Here is a 22,365-nt window from a genome sequence, read left to right on the forward strand (position 1 = left end):
AAGGTTTAACCACCCATATCCACTGAGGCCCCTCTTCCTCACCAGCAGGGGGGATTTGCACAGGCACGACCAAGAGAAATCGCAACCTCCTTCACCAACCCCACTGCCCCACACTGAACTGACCTCCCCCGACCCCCCTGACTTAACCTGTGCATGCAACGGAGGATTCCTGGCAGACATTCCCATCTGGTCTGTCCTCTGCAGCCCTGTCTGGCTGCAATGCAGGACACCACTGTGCTCCCCACTGGGGATTCCCCTCGGGATGCACAGGTGAGGCCAGGGGGACAAGGAGCGGTGGCAGATGAAGGCAGGGATGCTGGTAGAGCTGTGGGGGTGGTCCTCCCCACCTGCCCCCACAGATGCTCCTCATTGCCGGCTAGAGAGGATTAGCCACAGCTGGGGTGACTGGGGTGGAATTGGGATGGGTTGATGGTCTACCCACGTGGGAGCTGCCGTTGTGCGCCTGTGTGTGTGCAAGGCAGAGGGGTGTTTGAGCCTCACGCAGCTATTCACGCCCTCCCGGGGTTTGGTGAACTATACCCAGGCACCAAGAGCTCAAGCTTCCTCTTGCTTTGGGCTCTGCAGGGTCTCTGCCATGGTGGCGCTGAGCTGGCAGCCCATGGAAGATCTCCCGAAAGCCGAGCTGGGGCTGACCCCGGCCCGTGGGCTCTTCTCTGCCGTCGTCAGCAGCTCGGTGCAACAGGCAGCGTGGCAGGGCAGTGCGCCCCGCGAGTGGGGAATGTGGGGCTGGAACAGGAGACAGCACATGGATTAGCCCCTGGAGAGGGAGCGGTGGCGGCCGTGCCTAGGGGCAGGTTTGGACGGCTTGAGTGGCGGGGTTTGGGGAGCATCATGGATGGATGCATCCTCTGTGACGGGTCCAAGGTGATGCAGACGTGAGATATTTGTGTTTCGTCTGCTGCTGGCCCTGTTGTTCACTGTTACCAGAGATTTGTCATGTTCTGCTGACAAGTTACCGGGGTCTCGTGACATAATGTGACACCTATTAGCATGAGGAGAAATTCTGGTGGAGAAAGTGTCTCTTTTCCACTTTGGAGACCTTTCCTCCGTTGCTCACCCTGCTGGAAAGGGCACCAGGGTCCCACCGCTCCCTCCCAAGGGACAACCACACCTGGGGGGAAGGCGAACCCCACGGGGAGACCCACAAGCGCAGTGTGAAGGTGCCCCAAGCCTGTGCCCGAGCCTGTTCTCTCTGCCCGGAGCCGTCCCAGCCCCGGTCCCACCCTGCCCTGCTCCTGAAGGGCTGTCACCGCTCCCTGGGGACACACAGACGTCTGCAGAAACCAGGAGGGGACATCCCTCGGATGCCTCCGGGCAGCCCCAGCCCGCTCCTCGGAGGGGTTCTCGGGGGGCTCTGCCACCCTCCCCTCTCCTCGCCATCGCTGAGGCTTCCAGCAGAGAAAAATTATTATTCTCCTTAATGGGCTATCGCAGTCCAGACAGGCGAGTGCACCCAGGCACTACACACACAGACACACAGAAGCTGTGTACGCCGGTACCCAAATCCCTGCACAAGCCATTGGGAACTGTTTGGTCTCCCCAGCCCCCACCAGCCCCCATCACCAGAGTCCCTTTGGTTTCTGTACCCCAGCATGTCCGAAATAACGGCAGGAATCAAACGACACCGAAATCAAGAAAATTCCTATCTCAAAGTAATTAATTTCCTTTCCCCTCGCTGACATCACCATGCAGGTTAATACACGCACCGCTTCCCTTATCTTTCCTGGGGATTACCTCATCGGAGAGCACCCGGAGAGCCTCCCTCCCCGCTGTGCCGAGTGCCAGCGCTGCTGGTGGAGCTGCAAGTTTGCAGCCGGAGGAAGGATTGCTCAACTGCGGTTCCACCAGCACACCCAGCTCTTCCCACCGCGCCGGCACCCCGCGCCGTTTTCGTGCAGGATTCAATGACATTCAGCAAAGCACAAGCGCAAACAAATCTGCTCTTCGCCCTTCCGTTCACGCTCGGAAAGAAAAATACTCTTCTGCACCGGGCAGAGTTTCTCTTTGCCCGCAATCGGGGGCTCGTGCACGGATTTTATACAACACGTTACAAACAATGCAAAAGTGTTTGCACACACACAGACATACCCAGTCCCACACAAACCCCCCCACTTCACGTCTGGTACCTAAGCAAGACAGAAAACTTATCATATATGTACATAAACTTATATTCGCACACAGGAACACTCACGCAAGTGCACACCTCGTACTGAAATCCAACAGTTAAAGAGCTGACGTGCAATTTAGCTGATAAGTACGTTAACATGCGTGGCATGTAATTGTGTGTCAACCTGCGTAATGTGAATACACGGGAATATATATATATACACACACATCTTCACAAACATCCATATATTGATGAATTTTGACTATTTGGTGGTTATTCTCACCTAGAACAAAGAGAATTCATTTTTTTCCCAGCTAATCACATACATATTAACAAGAATATAACTACTGCAAGCAAATGCCACACTGCAACACAGTGCGAACAGATGTAAATACATATATATTCGCATAGACATACATAAACACATTCTCAACATGCACAATAAACAGATGAAGGACTTGAATTTCTTTGGGAAAGAAATACGCGGGCGCTGCCCGCGGAGTTTAAGTCCCGGGGGGATGTGTGCGGGTAACGCGCGCACAGGGGAGCTGGGGGATGCAGGTGCCTGTGTGCGGTTTCGTGTGCTCCTTACAAACGCCCATCGTTCCCCGAGCGCGCAGCACCCACCGCTATTCTCACACACACAACTGCTCCAGGCAAGACTTCAAACAAAGAAAGAAAGAGAAAAATGCCGTCTTACTTTTTTTTTTTTTTGCTCCTTTTTTTTTTTTCCTTTTTTTTTTTTTTCCCCCCTCCTCTCTCCTCCCCGCCGCCTCAATCGCGGGACTTCCGCGGGACCGCGATTCTTTTGCTGGCGATTGCGAAAAAGCAACTTCACACGCCGCCGAGCGCTGCGCACCGCCGTGCGGAGTGGAAGAAGAGCTTCGCCGGCAGGGGAGAGAAGGAACAAAAGCCCAGCAACGCCAGAGCGGCGCAGAATAGGTGCCTTCCGAATTGTGAAGGGGATTGTGTGGCTGCGTGTGTGGTTGCGGGGCGGGCGGAGGCGGGTGGAAGGGGCGATGGGGAGAGGCCTCCCTCCCACGCCGGCTGGGGACGGCCGCCCGCAACCCCAATCTGAGGTTAGTGCATAAATTATCTCCCGTCTCTCCCGCTCTCCCCATTGGGTCGCGGAGCCCTCGCACACGGCTGCATCCCCGCCGCTCCGCTCCCCCGACAGCTCCCCCTTCCCCGCACAGCCCACCCGCGGATGCCCCGGTACCCACGGCCCCCTGCCTGTCCCCCGCCCGGGGCAGGGATGCCGGTTCTCCCCATCTCTCTCGTTCGTCTCTCTCCCGCTTTCTCCTTTTCGGCTTTGTCTCCGGCCCCGTCTCCCAGCCAGGCAGACACAAAAGAGCCTCTGACCTGGGAGGAGAAAGACCCGTTTCCAGTAAAAAAAACCAAGCCACCACCACCCGAGCGCGCCAGTGGGTGCTTTCAGCAAGCAGGGAAATTAAAAATAGCTGGTATAGCTCAAAATCGGAGGCAGCATTCCTTCCCTAATGGGTGCAATTAGCAGAGTGAGGAGGGAAGCGTGTTTCCCTGGCTATTCCCTGCATCTCTCCGTGTCTCCGAGCCGCCAGCCTGCCTCTGCTCTTCCGTGGGCTTTTGGGAAACGGCATTTTTCCACTTCCAGGAGCTGCCGGGGCAGGAGCTGTGCTTGGATGCAGCTATCGACATGCACTTCAGCTGCCTTAAGCTCTCCCTCCACCTCCGTCTCAAAATAGAAGGGTTCAGACAGGATTAAATCCCCAAACACACATCCCGAGTCCTCTGGGGCTTGCAGAAGGAGAGACAAGTCAGATTTGGGACCTTTTTTTCCCCTGCTCATTGCTATCCATCCGCTTGAGCTCTCATAAATCCCGAGCTGTCAGTGTAACAGGGGGTGATTCAGCGGGGATTTAGCCAGGCTTTGGACCTGCGGAGCGAGCCAGATCCTCCTCCCATGGCAGGGACCGACCCGACACGAGCCCGGCATTACCTCACTCTGCGCCGGGACACGGGGCGATGGGCTGCTCTCCCGTGGGGAGCCGGGAGGTCCCTTGCAGGGGACGAGGACCCTCTGTGCTCTCTGGGCTGTGTGTAGTTCTCTCAGCAGCCCCATAAATCCAAATTCCGACCGGGATTAGCCTAACCATTAATTTTGGCTGTATCAGTCTGGGTGAGAGCAGCGGGCGCCTGCGATGGGATAAGGATGAGGATGCGCCCCATGCACCCGCCCCCCAAAAAGGGAAGGGGCAGCAGAAGTCCCGTGGGAGGAGAGCGCTCTGGGAGGTGTGTTGGGCAGCTCATTAACTGATGGGCCTAATGACCTGCTCGGCTGGGTTGTCTGCACGAGCCGGAGGAGGAGCAGGAGCATCTGGACCAGGCGACACGTTAGATGTGGGCACGGGGCTGCGGGTCCAGCCGTGCTGCCGGGCTGCGGCAGGCCAGGGAGGACTGCGCCGTCTCTCAGCATCTGCTCGGCTCTGACATTGTGCTCACTTGGGCTTTTTTTTAATTGTCTTGATGTCCCTCATTTGCATAATCCCCATAATGCAGCGCAGCAGGACTTTTGCTCTGAGCTAATAAATAGACGACAAAAATAAATGTGTCATGTAAGATTTGCTTCCATTTCTTGCCTTTGTGAGCGAGCTATCACCACGAAATGATGCTCGCGGGGCTGATCTCGCAGGAACTGTCAGCCTGGTCTGCCATAAGCAGCGATGTTCGCTTTGCCCGTGGTACACAACTTTGCCAGATGTTAGGCTGAAGCCGTGAGCTGGGAGCAGGAGGTAAAGGCGGCTGCGAAAGGTGAGGATGTGCTCCTTGATGCCTGGGGTTTGCCCCACATCGGCCCTCCAAAGCTATTCCCCAAAAATCACCCCAAAAGCGGGCCGGCAAAGGGCTGGTGGAAGGCCTGCAGACCGCAGAACGGTTCATCGTTGGGCTCGTAGCGTGTTTGCATCCAGTAACAGCCAGGCAGGTACCTGGGGTGTCTTATTTTTAGACGTATTTTCTTCAAAATTCTGAGGCACTGTGGTTTCCCCTCCTCCCTAACGCTGCGGCCAGCTCACGATGGAGCTGCACCTTTAATGAAAGCAGCTCCCTTAGCTGAGGAAAAGAGTAATCTCTCTGCCCTGAATAGCCAAGGGAACTCCTGAGGCTGGAAAGGCACCACGTGTTTGCTACAGGACAATTTCCCTCTCGGTCGTCCAAGAATTTATTTATCACCTCAAAGAAGTTGGCTGGATGGTGCACGGGGCATTGATGGGAACACCAGAGATCCCACCTCAAAAACAGGCTGAAAGTTTTAAAACAGAGGCTGCAATTAATCACTGGGGCTCTGTATCCCTGGAAATCTTCGCTCCAGAGTTTTCTGAGGCTGGAGCTCAGCTGGAAGCGGGGGAGCCGCTGGGCGTCACCCCCGCCTTGGGTCAGACCAGAGGATCCCTTCTGAACGCTGGGTCTGCGAAGCGATGGGGATCCGGTGGAAGGTAGCGGTGAGACTCGTTGGGTTTCTGAAGATGTGGTAGGAGATAGTTACTTTGCAGAGGGTGCTGGCAGCTCTGGAGATCGTATCTCGTGCATTACAGCACTTGGTATATTTTTTTTCTTCCCGCAGCCCTGTGATTCTGGAGGATTCTCAGCTCTTATATAAAAATGGTCTAGCGTTTCCAACTGTGTTGTTTGTTGAGAAAAGCCTGAAAAAACTAATCCTAAAGGGTAAAAGCTAAAAGAGAAATAAAGACCTGATAATATATGAGCTTTCTTTTTTTTTTTTCTTTTAAAGCCTTGACCAATTTTAAATCATTTTTATGACTGCACATAACTGCCTTCTGGCATGCGAATGCTTGAGCCTGGTGTTACCATAAAGATGGATTCACGACTGCTGGTCAGTGGAAGAAAAAGTACTGCCTGCGGTTTCCAAAACGCTGTGAAAGGAGCTCATCAACCTCATAGAACTGCCCTTAATTGACATTTAACAGGTCCCGGGATGAGTTTGCAGCAAACTGGGCTGGCAACCGGGCACCCGGGGCAACTGGCCTGCCTCGGCCGCGGCAGCAGCCCTGAGGAGGAGACGCACGTGCAGATGGGTGCTCACGGGTAGGCAAAGGCAGGGGGCAAAGAACAAGAAACAGGGAATGAAAGCAGAGGAGGAGGGAGAGGTGAGCTGTGGCGTGAGGCTGGGTCATAACTCCAGCTGTGGTGAGCCCCAGCGGGAGAGATTTCCACCACGGGCGGCCGAGATCTGCAACAAGTTCCTCTCCCAGCTCGTCCCAGCAGCCAGGTCTGCACCCCAAATGGTCTGGACCAGGCTCAGCTGCCTCCCAGCACGACCGTCACGTCCACCTCCCGGCACCTGCTGAGACGGTGGGGTGCTGGGACAAGGGAAGGCAGAGAGCCATCAGGATGGAAAGAATTAAAAAAAACAGCAAGAGAGGTGGAAATTAGATAAGGCACAGAGCGAGGCATGGAGGACCGTGGAGCATCCCTCCAGGATGCGGTGAATAATTTTCCCCTTCCCCAAAGCACCGTGGCGAGGGGACGGGATCATCCGTCTTCATTACTTCACCAGAATAGGCTCTGTCAGGTTACACTGTAAAACGAATCAATATTCCCCGCGGCCTCGCTGGCCGCAGCTCCTGCCATGCCGGCACACCGGGCTGCGTGCCGCACACGCGTGCTGGCACCCGCGGGCACCGCTCCCCGGGCAGCACGGGTCCCACGCTGCTGGGGGAGGCAGAGACACGCAATTATGGCCACACACTGTCCACACACACGGGGCGATTTTTTTAAAGGAGTTCACGCTCTTTCTTACCCACCTACTCAGGTATTTTACTTTCCCCTTGCCATAATATCCCGGCACCTGGCTGCTTATTTTGTGTAGACAACTGAACAAACCACCTGCAACGAAACCCCACAGAAGCGCGTCTATTCAGGGAGAAAAAACGGCACGGAAAGCCTTGTTTGCCCAGTTGCAATCCCGCGAAACCATTTAGCTTGCAGACCCAACGCACACGCAGTGTCCTGGGGCCCGTGCACATAGCGAGGCACTTCGCAGGGACGTTCGCCCGGGGCCAAGAGGAGAGAAGGGGCTGTGCTATGAACACTGCTCGGCTCCTCGACGAAGTTTGGACCAGCCGGGCCAAAGTGATCAGTGCACAGCACCTACCCTTTTGCCCAATGCATCCATCCCTTACACCCGTCCATTACATCCATCCCTCATACCCAGCCCTTGCACCCATCTCTTACACCCAACCCTTGCACCCGTCTCTTACATCCAGCCCTTACATCCATCCCTCATACCCAGCCCTTGCACCCATCTCTTACACCCAACCCTTGCACCCGTCTCTTACATCCAGCCCTTACACCCAGCCCTCACATCCAGCCCTTATACCCATCTCTTACACCCAGCCCTTACATCTATCCCTTACACCCATCTCTTACGCCCATGCCGCACACCCATCTCTTACACCCACCCCTGACACCCATTCCTCACACCCAGCCCTTACACCCGCCCCTTACACCCATCCCTTACACCCATCCCTCACACCCATCCCACACACCCAGCCCTTACACCCGTCCCTTACACCCATCTCTTACACCCGTCCCTTACACCCATCCCTTACACCCATCTCTTACACCCAGCCCTTACACCCAGCCCTTACACCCAGCCCTCGCACCCAGCCCAGCCAGGCCTTGCTTCTCCCCTCCCTGGTGCAAACTCCCCGCAGAGCGCAGGCAGCACTGGAAATGTCTCGTTGCCTCCTGGCCCTGCTCAGTCCGCACGAACAGGGGCAGGGAGTTAATAAACCCAGGAAACAAAGGTCAAGATTCCATCATCACGTGCTGCTGAGAGCGGAGCAAAGGTGCTAAGGCTTTCCACTGCTCATGGCTGCAAAATGAACAGAGGGGCGCAGGGGACATGCCTGTGGGAGCAGAGCAGGGCGGTGTGCGGTGCAGAGGGGTTCCTCCGATCCGCACCGCCTGGACCAGCTTTTGGGATCAGCCCTTCCCAGGGGAGCACCTGGCTGCACCTAGAAGCCAGGCTCAGCAGCATTCCCGCTGTCCGATTGCTTCCGAGAAACACCGGTGAGAAAACAGACCCCCGGGATGGGAGACCCTCAGGGCAGACAAGACCCTGACCACCACAGGGGTCTTTGGATTTTACCGGGGGATGCTGCAAGCAAAGTGTATCGAGGGTCCCCCGTTGGAGGGGACTGCCCAGCAGCAGCCATCCCGCACCAACTCATCCCAGCCTCATACCCGGCATGGCCCGGTCCATGCCCACCCTATGGACTGTTCCCGGGGCAGGAGCGGAGGCTCCCTGCTCTGCACCGGCTTCCCGCCGGCTGTTTTCAAGGCAGCGTTGAAAGCCATCACTCCCATCCTGCGCCCAGGCTCCTACCGCGAGCAAAAGTCTCGCCCAAGACAAGACCCATCCATCTTACTCTCAGCTCAGCCGCGTGGCTAAAAATAAGCCAATAAAGTAGCAATCACCTTGGAGCAGCAGCAGCTCTATTAAAGTGGAGCGAGCTGCGGCACCTGCGCCCCGGCACTGTGGCACGAACGAGCCAGAACCCCAGGAGCCTCCACCTGCCCCGCTGCCACAGCACGGCGGCGATGGGACCCGGCACCGCAGCACCCGGTGCTGCCCCACGGCCCTGGCTCTGCCCCACTGGGCTTCTCCAGGGGTGCTCCTCGCTGCCCCACGGCACAGCCATGGCTGCACATGCCAGCATGGGATGAGCCTCCGGCACATCTCCTGCCTGCTGGGAGGAGGAGAGGGGCTTATCCGGCAGCAGAGTGGCAGCGATGGCTTCGCACATCTCCCCTGTCCCAGCAGCTCTCTTGGCCCAAACTGGCCATCGGGGCTCCTCCGCCCTGGCCTCAGGAGCCCCTGCTCCTTGGGGCTGCTCCCGTGCCTCTTCCCGTGCAGATGTTGGCCGAGGGGCAGATGCACCCTCATCAGATGTGCTGGATGTTTGCATCAGTTTCCGTTGCGAGCGCTCATTTGTCATGTAGATCTCCTGGCATTTTTTTAAAGGGTAGATTAATTTAGGGGAGCTCTCAGATCCAATTTCCTCTGGCAATGGCTCTATTAGGCTGTGCACAGCAGAGATACAGGCTCCCGTCCTCCTGCTGCTACTGATGGAATTTGATTCCGCGCTGCCAAATCTGCAGGGCTGCAAACACATTCTCAGTCTTGATTAATGTGAGTAATTTCTGCTTGAAAGAAGGTTGAAATGAGCAGCCAAGGGGAAGCGAACGGTGAGGGTTCCCCCCCACTACCCCTCCTCTTCCCCCATCCCTCACTGCTGTTTGCATTTTACCAGCTCTGGCATGGGCTAACAGATAAACAGAATCGCTGGCCCCGTTTCAAGAGCAGCAGAAGGTGCGGGAGGCGGGGGGCACCTCGGCGCAGGCGGGATGCTGCTGTGCTACGGCTCGGGTAATGCACGGGGCGAGGGACGGGTGAGGGATCGCCCCCCAACCCCCCGTGCCGGGGGGTCCGGCTGTGAGGCACAGGTGGGTGGAAACGTGATGGGAAAAGGGGGTCTGTACATGGGGAGAGGGGACCCCCATGGCTGCGGGGAGCCGGGGGTGCCCTGCCTTTCCCCGTGCAGACACGCCATGGCACAGGGTCCTGCCCTCAGCCCGGGTTTGGTCGCTCCCACTTTGAGGAGCGATGCCGTCAGCGGGGCCGCTCCGAGGCGGAGATGCTGAACATCTCTCCAGTGGGTCCAACCTGCTCCCGGCGCGCCAGCCGCTGCCAGACATTCACACCATCGGCTTTTGATTCCTTCAGACACATCACCTGGGGCTCTTGTGGGGACCTGCCATGCCCACACAGCTCTCTGTCTGGTTTTGGGGAGGAGGAACCAGTTGCCCCATACCAACACAGTGAGTACCCCTGCTCCAGCATCCCTGCGGTGCCCACCACACGAAGACCCTGCCCCGCAGTCAGGGGTTTTGTAGGACACCAATGTAGCACCAGTGACAACAGGAGCTTTTCCCCAGCAAAACCCTGTCCCCACGTCCTCTCCCTCAGGAGCAGCGGTGGCTTTGCATCTCCTTTTCAATTTATTTTTATAAGGAAGGAGGGAGAGAGAGAGAGAGTCACATCCTAATCTGGCAAAATGTCAGGGAGTGATTCAGAGAAGAGGCGAGCAGCAGAGAGAGGCAGCCCACACAGGAGAGTTGTTTCTGATTTCCAAATGTCAGCATGTCCTTTAATTAAATGCTGATTAACAGGGGACGTGCTCCCTTGCGCTGGAACCGGGGCTGCTGCTGGTAACACCGCACTCCGCAGAGAGCCCGGGCGATGCCGCCGGCCTCTCGTCCCCATGGGATGAGCTGCCTGGTGCCCCTGCCGGAGCCAGGCAGCCTGGCCCCGCGGCTTGGAGGGCACTAAAAGGTGCTGGTTCAGCTGCTGCTCGTCGCAGTCACGGCAGGCAACCCTCTTGCACCCAAATCCCCACTGTCTTGTCCAGCCTCTGAGCTGGGATTGTGCCTGTGATTTTTTTTGTCACCAAGTGGAAGTTGCACCGGATCTAGCGTAGCGAAACTGGATGCAAACCCTGGTGTGGATGCTCTTACTTTAGTCGGAGCAGCTCTTTTCTTCCTTCTGTTTTCTGTACACTTAAGGTGGGCTGCAAAAATGCTGCTGCGTTTGGGATCTCCGAAAACAACTTATGCACCTAATAACGTCCCCGAGCATTATCAGTTACAATGCTTCTCTTTGTCCTCCCGAGCACGCCTTGCCTTTGAAGTCAGCGGGAGGTTATCCCTGGGGCTGGGAGGGCTGGGCTGTGCTCCGGGCTGTGTCCGCCCCGGGGGGGTGACAAACCCTCCCTGACCCTGGCACTGGGGAGCGGCACCGGCGCAGAGACGGCCAGACTGGAGGGTGGCCAGCGGCTTCGGTCCTGGCTGCCACCCAGCTGCCCCTGCCCGATGCTGTCCGCGAGCCCCGGGGCCAGTCCCCTCCCGTGGGGCGGGGAGGTGGCCCACAGGGAGGTGGCCCACGAGGAGGTGGCCCCCGGGATAGAGCAGGTAAGTGTGGGCAGGAGCGTGCCTCGCTGCACGCTCCCGTAGCCGGTCCTGGCCTGGGCAGCTTTGCACGGGACCTTGCGATGTGCGGACCCTCCTGGTGGACCTCACTCAGTGCCCTGGGACGGGCACACGTGTGCCCAAGCCCAGCTCCGCTCTGGCCCGCGGGACGATTCCCTTTTTCTGTTGTTGTTGTTCTGGGCATTGTAGGATTAGGGCAGCCCTGCTCCCGGAGCAGCAGGTTGCTCAAGACAAAAGGTGTACGTACGTTCTGCTCTGCACCCCACGCGTCTGGCTGACCGTAACAGTGTTCCCGAGCACACAAAAGCTCTCTAGACTGCACAGAAACTTTTACCTCGGGCCGCCTCCTCCAGAGACCCGTCTCACACTGCGTGCATGGAGCAAAGCCTGCCAAGGAGGTTACGGGGCTGAAGTCACATGCCAGACACAGCTTAATCTGAAGAAATACTCTATAATTAAAATCACACTTTTCTGTGCCAGGGGTGAGAGAAAAAAGCTTTTCACGCTTATCCTCCCGTCTCCGCAGCCGCCACTGCTCTGCGCATCCCTCCCAGCGCCTGCAGAAAGCCTTTGCTCCATTTCTGTGTCGCCTCCCAGCAGCCGGTGGGGACAGAGGTGTGGGCCCGGGTGGCCGGAGGCGTGGGCTTGGGTGGCCAGTGGCTCTGGGTGCCACGTTGTCCCCGTGCTATGTGCAGCTCGCAGCAACAAGTGTTTGCTCTCCGGACTCCCACGGCGACGCTGCCTATTCCCAAGCGCCACCTGATGGCATCATCTCCAGAAAGGATTTGTTAGACAATATTTGTACCCGCACAGCCACGGGAACCAGCTCCGGCACCAGGGAGGGTGGAAATGGGAAATGGCTGGCTGGGAACAGCCCTGGTCTCCGCACCCTGCTCCATCCCCGTCCCCGGGATGGGATGGACCAAAGCTGGGTTCAGCAAACTCACACACTGGCTCCTCTCTTCTTCTCAAGGCCACAAAAGTTCTTCCGAGCTGCCCAGGAGGCAGGCAGATTTCTTGGGGAATCCACACAACTCCCCCCTTTTTAATTCTCCTTGACACGCCTGAGAAAACAGCTCTGTGTTTATAAACGTGAGGCCGAATTCCACAGAAATCCTGGGGGCAGCAAGCCCTGAACACCTCCCACACGGCAATGGGAGAGAAGTCCCTTTCTTCTACTGCCAGACAAGGGACTTTGCCGCACCGGTGTCATCTCCACCTCCCTCTGCCTCCCCAGAGAGGTGCCACCTGGACATTTGTCGGGGACCCTCCAGCTGCAAAAGCCAAGTGGCAGGTCGGGACCCTCCCAGCAAAAGGAGAGGGTGTTCCCCGACACAGCGAACGGCAGCCCTGGCTCGCATGACCAGCAATAGTGCGTGGAAGGGCATCCTTCACCCCGGCCCTCTCCCTCCCCTCTCCCCACACCAGCGCCTGTGCAGGGCAGGGGCCTTAGGTGAGACGAACGCAGCTCTGGCCCGGGGTCCTCCTTGAGCTCAACACCCCTGGAGAGGGGAGATTAACTCTGCCGATGTCCCTGCTTCACTGCCTCTCCCATCCCCTTCCCGCCCTCCCCTGGGAATCTCACCCTTCTCCGGGAAAGGCACCCATTTGGGGGAGCCCCTGGATGCACCCCAAGCACCCGCGTGCTGAGCAGGGCAGCACCCGGCTCCCCAGGGATGGGTCTTACCCTCCGGGATCCCTGCTCAGCCTCTGGCACAAGCCACCTTGCCAGTGCCCCGGGTCCGTCACCCCCACGGGTACCACCCTCTCTCCTGCCACTCTCCCCACGTCTCACTTAACCTCCGCTCCCGACCCCGGCACACGCGGGAACGCTAAACCCCCCGACATTTAGGCACCCAGATGGAGAGAGACTGCAGCAAAGTGGTTTGTGCTGGGAGGGATGGGGAGAGGACGCCGGGGAAGGGAGGTGGCGGTGGTGGGAAGGGGGAATGAATCATTTTGGGGGAGCCAGATTTCCATATTCCCCCTGCTGGAAAATTAAAGTCTGCTCTGAGTTTGCATCCCAAATGTGATTGCTTTCGGATCCCTGCCTTGGAAGGCACGTACCTCTCTCAGCAGCCAGCCCTGCCAGGATCAGTGTCCATGCTGTCTACCTGTCAGCAGGCTCTTCCTTCTGTTCACGCTGAGCATCATATTTTCTTTGAACACCGAGGTAGTTAAAAGCTGCAACTTAAGGACTCGGGGAGGGGGGGGGGGGGGTGGAGGTGGACAGACTCACTGAGCATGAAAAGCAGCTATTGGCTCTGCCTCTCCGGCTGCTCTGCCACTGGGTTGGGCTGAACATGTGTCATCCTTCCCCTCCGTTCCCCTCATTTCCCCGTCACTGTCCTTCCCCGCTCGGTGCCGGGAAGGCGGGGGGACGGAGGCGAGTTATGGCCGGGTTTTGACCCCCCCCTCCCCGGCGATGTGCATCCCACCTGCCCCCTCCCGGGGCCGCTCGGGCAGATGCAAACGCTGCTCGAGACGCCCCGCTCCCTCCCGTGCCGCGCGGCATATGGTGCGTGATTTTTAATTTCCTCGGGACGGCGGCTCGTATGGCGACTGGCAGGTTTCTCATCGCGCTTTAGCAGGCCTTTCATTAACCCCCGGTAGATCCTTACGTGCCAACTCTCCGTATGGGCTTGAACAAAGCACTTCCCGATTCCACCGCGCCCTACTTCCTCCTCATTAACGGGGAGCTCTTCGTTTGAGCCCCAGCCAGGACAGCGAGATGGGCGTCCTGCCTTTAAAGCTGCCTCTCCCCATGCTATGGCAGGTGAGAGCTGTTGCTGGGAAGAGCAGCCCAGCTAGAATCCTTGTTCAGCCCCTGCCTACCTGTTAGATGTCAGCCCCGTGCAGGACCCATCTTGCCAAGTGAAATAGCTGAACGTTTGAATCAGCCGCAAAGCGAGAATCCAGCTTTTCTGCGGGGCTGCTCTCTCAGGCTCTCTGCAAACACAGGCGGAGTCGCCGCGTTCCCCTCGGGCCCTGCTGGGAAAGCTTCCTCTGCAGCTCTAGCCACTTTCCTCGCAAAATTTGCAGTCCGTAATAACATGAGAAATTAGTCCACCCCTTTGACAAATCCCTGCGTGATTACGAGGAGCTGTGCAGTGTCTCTTGGGTAACAAACACCATTTCCAACGGCATCTAGTGTGCTTGCCGATCAGCCGCAGGTTTGTTCATTCTTCTGCATTAATTAGTGGTTCCCCCTGGGAATGGTTTTCACTCTGCCGACTGTTCAAACCCAGACTGGGTCGGGATGGTGCGTTCGAGCACAAACGGGCAACGAGCAGCCTGGTTGTCTCCTCTGCTGAAAGGTTTCCAATTTGCACAGTGTTGGCTGTGACAGCAGGAAAGTCGCTCATTTAATTCCGTCTCGTATCGGCAAGACCCTACCGCTCCTGCGTGCGGTCCGGGGTGCGGGGGCAGGAGGGAGAGCGGGGACCCCCTTGCCTGGAGGGTGGTGGTGGACGGGTGGTGGTGGAGAAGCATGGAGAAGCTGCCTCGGTGAGGATGTCCATACACTTGGCACCTCTAACCCAGCTCTGCTGTTCCACAGCAGCATTGCCATGGCACTCCGGTCCTCTCGCTGGCATCAGAAGGAACAATCACGTCGCCTTTTGCACATAACGAGCGTGGCAAATGGATTTGCTATCTTCATGGACGACTTTTTTTTTTAACAAAAGCAAAAACTACTAAAAATGTAATCACTTTAACGCTGCTGCTGTTACAAAACGAAGCTGGGTCTCGCTCATGCCTAGCAAACACCGAATCATTCACCTCTGTTCAGACGAAAGGGGATCATTAGGACAGCAGACGCACCGGGGAAATCCAGCTATTTGCTTTGTTCTTCAGCAGACCCCAAGGTTGCAAGAGCATCCTATTGGCCGCATGGGAACTGAGGGCTTTGCTCTTTGTCCGTGTGGGAACTGAGGGCTTTGCTCTTTGTGTGATGCACAGGATGAAGATTTTGGCAGCACCTCCGGACCTGGGACACCACCGCCTGGAGCTGAAGTCCTTGGTGCCCTGGCTGGAGGCAAACCTCCAAGAAGAGGTAAAGCTGCTGGCAAAGAGGCATTTCTGATGCTGCTCGTGAGGGGCAGGTCACGTTAGCACAGCACTTGGATGAACAGCGGGGGGAGTTCCTGCAAAATTGCAGTGTAGTGCAAGAAATCTGGCGCTCATGCGACCGGTGACATGGTTGGACCGTGTTTGCTGCTGGCCAGGCACAGTCGAGCAACGCATCCTCCGCTGCAGGAGTTTTACAGCCTTGCAAGCTACAGGGAGCTGCAGCTGAGCTGTAGTTGATGTTGAGAAAGCAAATTCTAAAAGAGTGGCTCCGTCCTCTAAAATACACCTATTGAGTTGGGTTTCTGAGCTCCACAGAGGGCAGAAATGAGGGGTAGTTGTCAATCCTTGGGGATATTTCAGAGAGATACAGCTGCCCTAAACCACAGCGTCCTTACAAAGGCCCACCTGGTGCCTGTAGCAGCATGTTGGGGGAAGCGCTGCCAGGTTTTTAAGTGTTTTTCCCAAATCCAGCCGCTAGCGGGCAGCAGGACGAGAGGCTGGCACCGGGAGAAAGGAGATGCCGCCTGAGAATTGCAGCAGAGGGGTCGTTTGTCTTAAAAACGTCCAGTGCCAAGCGGAGCAGTTGTGGCCCAGAAGAAAACTGCGGCTGTTTCATCCTGATCCCGTGCAACATCCAGCCCAAACCTCCGTGTCCCAGCGGGAACTCCGTGTGCAAGCCGATGGCTTTTCCCCGGAGCATTAAAGCCTGGGTGGCTCCCGCAGCGGAGCAGAAGTGACTTGCGTGGGGTTTCAGGCGCTGTTGGTGGCAGAAGCGGGATGGGGACCCGACACAGAGGTGTGACACCCCCACCCCCCCCCTCCCCGCAGCGTTTCCCACGGGCCGGGGAAGATTGCATGGTGAAGCCCGGAGTGTCGCAAGGTGCCCGACGCTCACCACCGTGCGCTCCAGGCTTTTCCACTCCTTCCCCACCCCACCTGCCTGCGCAGGCAGATTTTGGAGTGGAACCAGGAGTGGCGATTCTGTGTGTGTGTGTGTGTGTGTGTGTGTCCCCTGCCCCTGGCAGAACGGGTTCGGCAGCTCCGGGCGCCCCTGGGTTGAGCTTTTGCAAGCACTTGTGTGCCTGCGTGTGCGCACACGTGGGATGGCAGGATGGTGTTTTAACAGACCAGGGGCTGCTTTAACTCCTCCTCAGCCCTGCAGCAGCAGGGCAGCCCTGGGGAAGTCCATGCTTATCCCATGGGATACACCACTGCTGGGAAGTCGGGGGTCCACTGCCTGGTGGTCGGCGCTGCCGGGGTCCACTGCCAGCTCCCTGGCTGGTCTGCGCTGGTGGCAGCACCCAGGCAGGGCCAGGGCTGGGGCAGAGGGACTGGGCACCCCCCGTTCAGCCTGGGTGAAGGCAACGGAGCGAGCAGAAAGGGTGGCACGGCCTTGTTTGTGTCTGTCTCTGCTGGGTCGAGTGGGTGCAGCCTGGCATTTCCCAGCCCGTCGTTTCTCCAGAGGGCCACGAGGTGGAAGCATTTTCCAAAAACTCCTGCGATGCCCCCCCACCCCGGAGCGTGGGGACAGCCTGTCTCTGGCGTGAGCAGGGGGGACAGGACAGCCAAGGCGCTGTGTCGTGGACAAAAGAGCTGAGAAGGGGTCAGCAGGGGCACAGGTCACAAGGGCAAAAGCTCCTTCTCCAGGAAAAAGCTCCTGCAACGGTCCGTGATGCTGGCTGCCCACTGCCCGGGAGAAAATGTCCTGTATTCTGGACCTCAGAGGCAGAAATGCAGGGGCACACACTGCACAGGGGCCGCGCACCACAGTCTAGAGCCCCCACACTTGCTCCGTGCGGATGGCCTGCCCGGTCATCATCTGTGTGTCATATGAGGAAAAACTTCTTTACGGCGAGGGTGACAGAGCCCCGGAACAGGCTGCCCAGGGAGGGTGTGGAGTCCCCTTCTCTGGAGACTTTCAAGACCCGCCTGGATGCAGCCCTGAGTGATGTGCTCTGGGCAATCCTGCTTTAGCGGGGGAGTGGGACTAGGTGATCTCGAGAGGTCCCTTCCAACTCTGAAATTCCGTGAAATTTCTGGACGCCAGGTGCTGAGCCCAGACATCCTGCAGAGATGGCCGGGTCCCTCTTCTTCCTCCTCTAAAGAGAACTTGTGGACACCTGGATTTGTGGCAGCTCTGTGCCACCCACTCCCTACCCCCTTTCGCAGGAGGGCCACCACAGATACCCAGATCCCTGTCTATCAGCCTCCCCACGCGCCATGTCCTGCTGCCTAGAGCCAGCCAGTCCGACCAGTAGCCCCGGGGCTGCGAGCCTGGCAGGACCTGCCTCTGCCTGCTTGGGAGGGCCAGGGCTTTCAGGTGGGCTCGGCAGCGGGCCGGGCACACAGCCAGCAGCAGGACTTGCCACTTGGCACGGCGTCGGCGCGCTCAGCCCTTGTTCATCATGCTTGAGACGGGCTCGGGGTGCTGAGTCACAGCCGATCGATCGGCTGTGCTTTATCTATCCCGGTGAGCAGGCAGCTTCCCGGCGCGCTCAGCCCTCCCAGCCCGGCAGGAATCACCGTCAGGAATCACCGCACGCTGCTGAATGCCAGGGACCAGCCTGCCAGGAGCTCGTGTCAGCTCATGGGAGACACCGGCTGGGGCTTTCCCGGCCAGGAGAGCTCAGCTGCTGCCAGCCAGGGTCCGGCACAAAGCAGGTTGGGGACCAAGCCCCTGTAAAAATCATTCCTTATGGACACCAGCCTATGCAACACCACCCCGCTCTCCTGCAAAACTTCAGTGCGTGTGCTGAAAACGCACGTTTCCCTGAAATATTTTGTAAGCGAGGCACGGAGAGGATAAGGCAGCAAAATGGTGCTGAGATTCGCCTCTTGTGGGCGGCTCCTGCTCGGTGCTCCGCTCCGCCACACGATGCCATCGACCCTGGGCAAGTCTCTTCGCTTCTTCTCCACTTGTGACACTGGAGCTGGACGTTTCCTTGTTAGCTGTGGGTGTGGAGGGGTTAAATATGGTAAAAACCAGGAAGGAGATCATATATACAGCCAGGTAAATGGGTACTGCGCTCCTTTGGCAGATGATCCCACAGTCAGGAGGTGCTTGGCTTCCAGAGGTTTGGGGCGGGGGGGATCACAAGCAGCACCAGCTTCCAGGCAGGACTCACATTCCTTGGCTGGCCCTGCTCCACCCCCGGCTCCAGAGCAGAGAAGTAGCTTGGTCCAGCATCCCTGTATGTGACAGAATAAATGTGCAGAGGCCAGCTCGGTATGCAAAAATGCCTTGACATTTAGCCTTCCCTTGTGTTTGTTTAATAAGTAAACAGCTAAAAATAAGTTGGTTATACCCAAGGGGCTTTTGAGTAGCGCTAAACCAAGAGACGGAAGGCTATATGCTGGGTAACAGAACCGGTATTTTCCTCTCACTCTCAGTTCTACATCAAAGTAGTTTTAGGGACTTTATTTATTCCCAACTTGAATCAGCATGAGCACAAGGAGAATCAGCCTCAGCATCTCCAAATGCAGACCCCTTCTCTGGTGCTGATTGATTTAATCTGTGAGACAGCAAGGGAGTAGATTTATCCAGAACAGTCCTGCCTTAAACCTGTATTTTGACTTTTTTTTGTCTTTCTAGGAAGTGCCTTACTTAGTCAAAAGTAATGGCATCAGTGGCTGGGCTACAGGAATGCCTGTGCTGGTCAGTGCTGGATCTCTCCAAGGCACGGCACAGGCGAGGGGACAGCAAAGTGCAGCACCAGGGTTGCTCCGATTTCTGAAACCTCCTGAGGGTCATGAATGTACCGTCCCATCTGCCGCTTCCAGCCCACTCCATCTGGCAGAGCTTGCATGAGGCAATGTGGAGTCCTTTGAAGTCCTGCTGTGAGCCCTCCTGGCTGCTGCCGGAGCCCAGGGAGAGGTGGTCTCTTCGCCTGTATTCCAGGGCTTGAAATGACCAAGTGCAGCCTCCAGTCCCGGGGCATCCTGCTCTGGTTCAGAGCATCGAGCTTGTATGAAGCACCATGACTGGATGAGCCTCCAGGGCCCTTTTTCAGGATTTGGAAAGGCTTCTGGCCGAGTGATTTGATGCACAGGGATGGCAGGCAATGGAACGACCTCGTGCTTTACCCCAGAGCTAGAAACGACTGCAAAGACAGTGTTTCCTACAGCTACAAGTCCTGGGAGCAGTCCTGGGAGCCCTTTGGTGATGCTGTGGGTGGGATGCCGAGGTGAGAAGCCCTGGCTGTGCACCCACCAGCGATTTCACCATGCTGTGCAGGCTCAGCATTCGGAAAACCAGACGAGCCAAGGGCAGGATCAGGCTGGGACCCGCGGAGCGTGCTGGGCTGCGGCCGCCCCGTCCGCAGAGCGCTCAGCGTCTGTCGGAATGAATCTTGAGCCTCTTCCAGACAAAAGAAGTCAGCGGGAAAGCTTCTCTGCGGCCTGTCAGGGAAGATGATTTCAGGCTGTGTTTATAGCAGGTGCGCAGCATGCGAGCAGAAGAGGAGACTCAACATGCCGTTAGAGCACTTATTGGCTGGGGAGTCGCAGCGCTAATGAAATAATAGGTGCGTTCAGCTGGGAAGAGGCTTGTGCTGCACATTCTCCCCAGAGATTGCCCTGCAGGGCGCTGCCTGCCACCAGCCCGCGGGTGGTTTTCTCCTGGGCAGATGCCTCAGTGCCAGTTAAAGCAAGTTCTGGCCTGCAGCCCGAAAGCCCTTCTCTGCGGGGGGAAGGCAGCCCGGCTCCCCACAGCCCGGAGCAGGACCCGTGCTGTGCCTGCACGGTGCTGCATGCTGTCCCTGGGATGCTTCAGGTTTTCCCTGGGTGCAGGCAGTCCTGCAAGGCTTTGCCACCGAGTCTCACCTCCAGGAACTTCTCTCTGCCCATCACAACCTTCGCTGTCGATGCGCCTGTGTTTGCTAGCTGGGAAGGAGGGGGCAAGGTCCTTGCCTGCCCTGCCTGCACCAGCCGGTTTTGTTTTCACCCAGGGGAGAAGCAGCACGGAGCAGCCTGCAAATGTTTATTGTGGAGGCAGAAGACCGGAGCAGAGCGTTGTATTCACGTGCAGGTTTCCTTAAAGCCTGCTGGGATGAAGACAGGAGCTGACCCTGAGGCGCACGGACCTGCAGGAGCCCTCGGGGCCACAAGGAAGAGGGACCCCGGGGCTCCCGTGGTGCCACCGGTGCCTTGTCACTGGCCACGCTGTGGTTCACACCCCGTGGCTGCCCCCCAGCAGCCCCCAGCCCCCTGCCGGCAGGCTTTGGGGGACATTGTCACTGCAGCTCCCTGTCCCAGCAGCTCCCCCTCCGACGACAGGAGCTGCCATCCTCCTGACTTGCCGAAGAGGGAAGGACTTGCTCACAGCAAGTAGCAGCTGTGTATGAGATTTTTTTTTTTTCCTCTTTTCAGCTAACTCTGCTGCCATCTGCTCCAGTTCCCTAATTATAACAGCAGCGGTGGGGGATGTCAGACGGGGTAGCAGGCGGTGTGGGGTGAACATCAGCTCCAGCCGCCTCGATAGACCCGTGTGGGCTGAGCGGCTCCCAGACGCCGCGAGCTGGGCTGGCACAAGCGCCAGCACATACACGGAGGTGGGACTGCGCCCACTCCTCTCCCAGCTAAGCCAAGCATCTTTCTTGGGCACATCCCTACCATTCCTGCCCTCTCCGGGATGCTTTGCTCTCTGCCCCACCATGCCTGTGTCCAGCACTGCAGTTCAAGCCCTTTCTTGGCTCTCTTTTTTGGAAATGTTCTTGCATTTATCATCCCTCTAATGCCCGCTGAAGTTTCTGCCTGCATCAATGTTTTGGGAAGTCAAAGCCGGGTTGGATTCCTCATTTGGGCTGAAAATAGCTAACAGACTGTGAGGCAAGCAGCAAATCCTGGCTTAGCATCCTGAGGCTGTCATAGTCAGCAGTGAGGGAGTCCCTTTCTGGTGCCACCCAAGCTGTTCTTGCTGAATAGTGCCAGCCCGCTGCCGTGGCTCCTCCCTTTCCATCCATCCATTCCTGTGCCCAGGGGCTCGGAAGAGTCTTTATTGCTCTCCAGCCAGACCTCCTGCACCGCCTAGGCCAAAGGATTGCATCCTGCTAATAGGGGCCTTCCTGCTTTGGGCTGGAAAACCCCGTCTGATGCTCTGTTCTTAATCACTGGTCTGGTCTCGGTCCAAGTAGGGACTCCCGCTTTCTGTCAGCGGGAAAGCACCAGGCACTTTGCTGGTGTTTCTGGTGTATGCTGGGGAAGAGAAGCATCTGGTGTGTTGGGTTTGCCCAGACGCATTCCCCTGCAGTACTTTAAGCCCGGTGCTCCTTGCTCCCACGAGGAAGCAGAGATGGAAGCCCTCGGTGCACTTACTCACCTCTTCCCAGCAGAGAGGACGGAGTGTTCAGCCCGTGGCTCACCTCGTGAACTGCCTTGGAAAGGGGAAGCTTGTCAGTGAGTCAGTGGCAGAGAGATGGATTGTTCTCTGAAAAAATAACTTATCTCCTCCCCGCACTCGCTTCACTCCGGGCGATGAGGGACAAGGTCCGCTCACAGGAGCAAACTCCTTCGGGGCCGGCGTTTGGTTACTTTTGAACTGCAGCGCTGGCGCCTGGGCTCCTCTCCGCAGAGCTGAGATGCTTTAACCCCTGTTAAACCCCCCTGGAAACCTTCAAGCAGAGCAATATTGCTGGGTTTCTGCAGGTCCCATGGCTGGGTGAAGATCAGAGTTAGTGAGCGTCGGCCCTGGTTCTGCGTGCCAGCCTTGCCTTTGCATTGAGCCTTTCTCTCTGCTGTGTCACAGGGAGGAGGGCGCACAGAGCCCAAAGGGAAATGCCAAAACCCAAGGCCAAACTCACCTTCCAGTGGTACCACTGGCAGGGCAATGGATGCTTTTCTTCCAGAGCTACTTGCTGGGGGAGATGTTTTGGTATCCATCGTACTCTCTGCATTTTTTCTGGCTTTGCCCATCGTGCTGCTGGAGTTTTGCACACTTACAGTAGGGTCGTGGAGGAAATACTTTGTGCATAATTTTTTTCCTTTTTTTGTAATTTGGCAGCTTTTGGTTGCTAAATGCATGAATCTCTGGCGTGGATTGGTGGTTCTGTTGTTATGGCGATGCTCCACAGGCAAAATTAAGAGGAGATGCTGCTGGATTCACTGGTTTGCAATTGGCC

General features: G+C 57.3%; 1 protein-coding gene across 2 annotated transcripts in view; it reads right to left on the bottom strand.

Annotated features, from left to right (window-relative positions):
- BLACAT1 (BLACAT1 overlapping LEMD1 locus) overlaps positions 1-13,353 on the bottom strand; it is a 35,762-nt gene extending 22,409 nt beyond the window's left edge. The window contains exon 1 of one of the 2 annotated variants that reach the window (XR_012584386.1): positions 13,247-13,346. The gene's annotated coding sequence lies outside the window, so the exon portion shown is untranslated. Of the gene's footprint in view, positions 1-13,246 lie in introns of both variants that reach the window. The other variant, XM_074564548.1, reaches the window with a different exon arrangement.
- Positions 13,354-22,365: the final 9,012 nt, after the last annotated feature.

This window comes from Larus michahellis, chromosome 21 (assembly GCF_964199755.1).
Source record: "Larus michahellis chromosome 21, bLarMic1.1, whole genome shotgun sequence".
NCBI lineage: Eukaryota > Metazoa > Chordata > Aves > Charadriiformes > Laridae > Larus > Larus michahellis.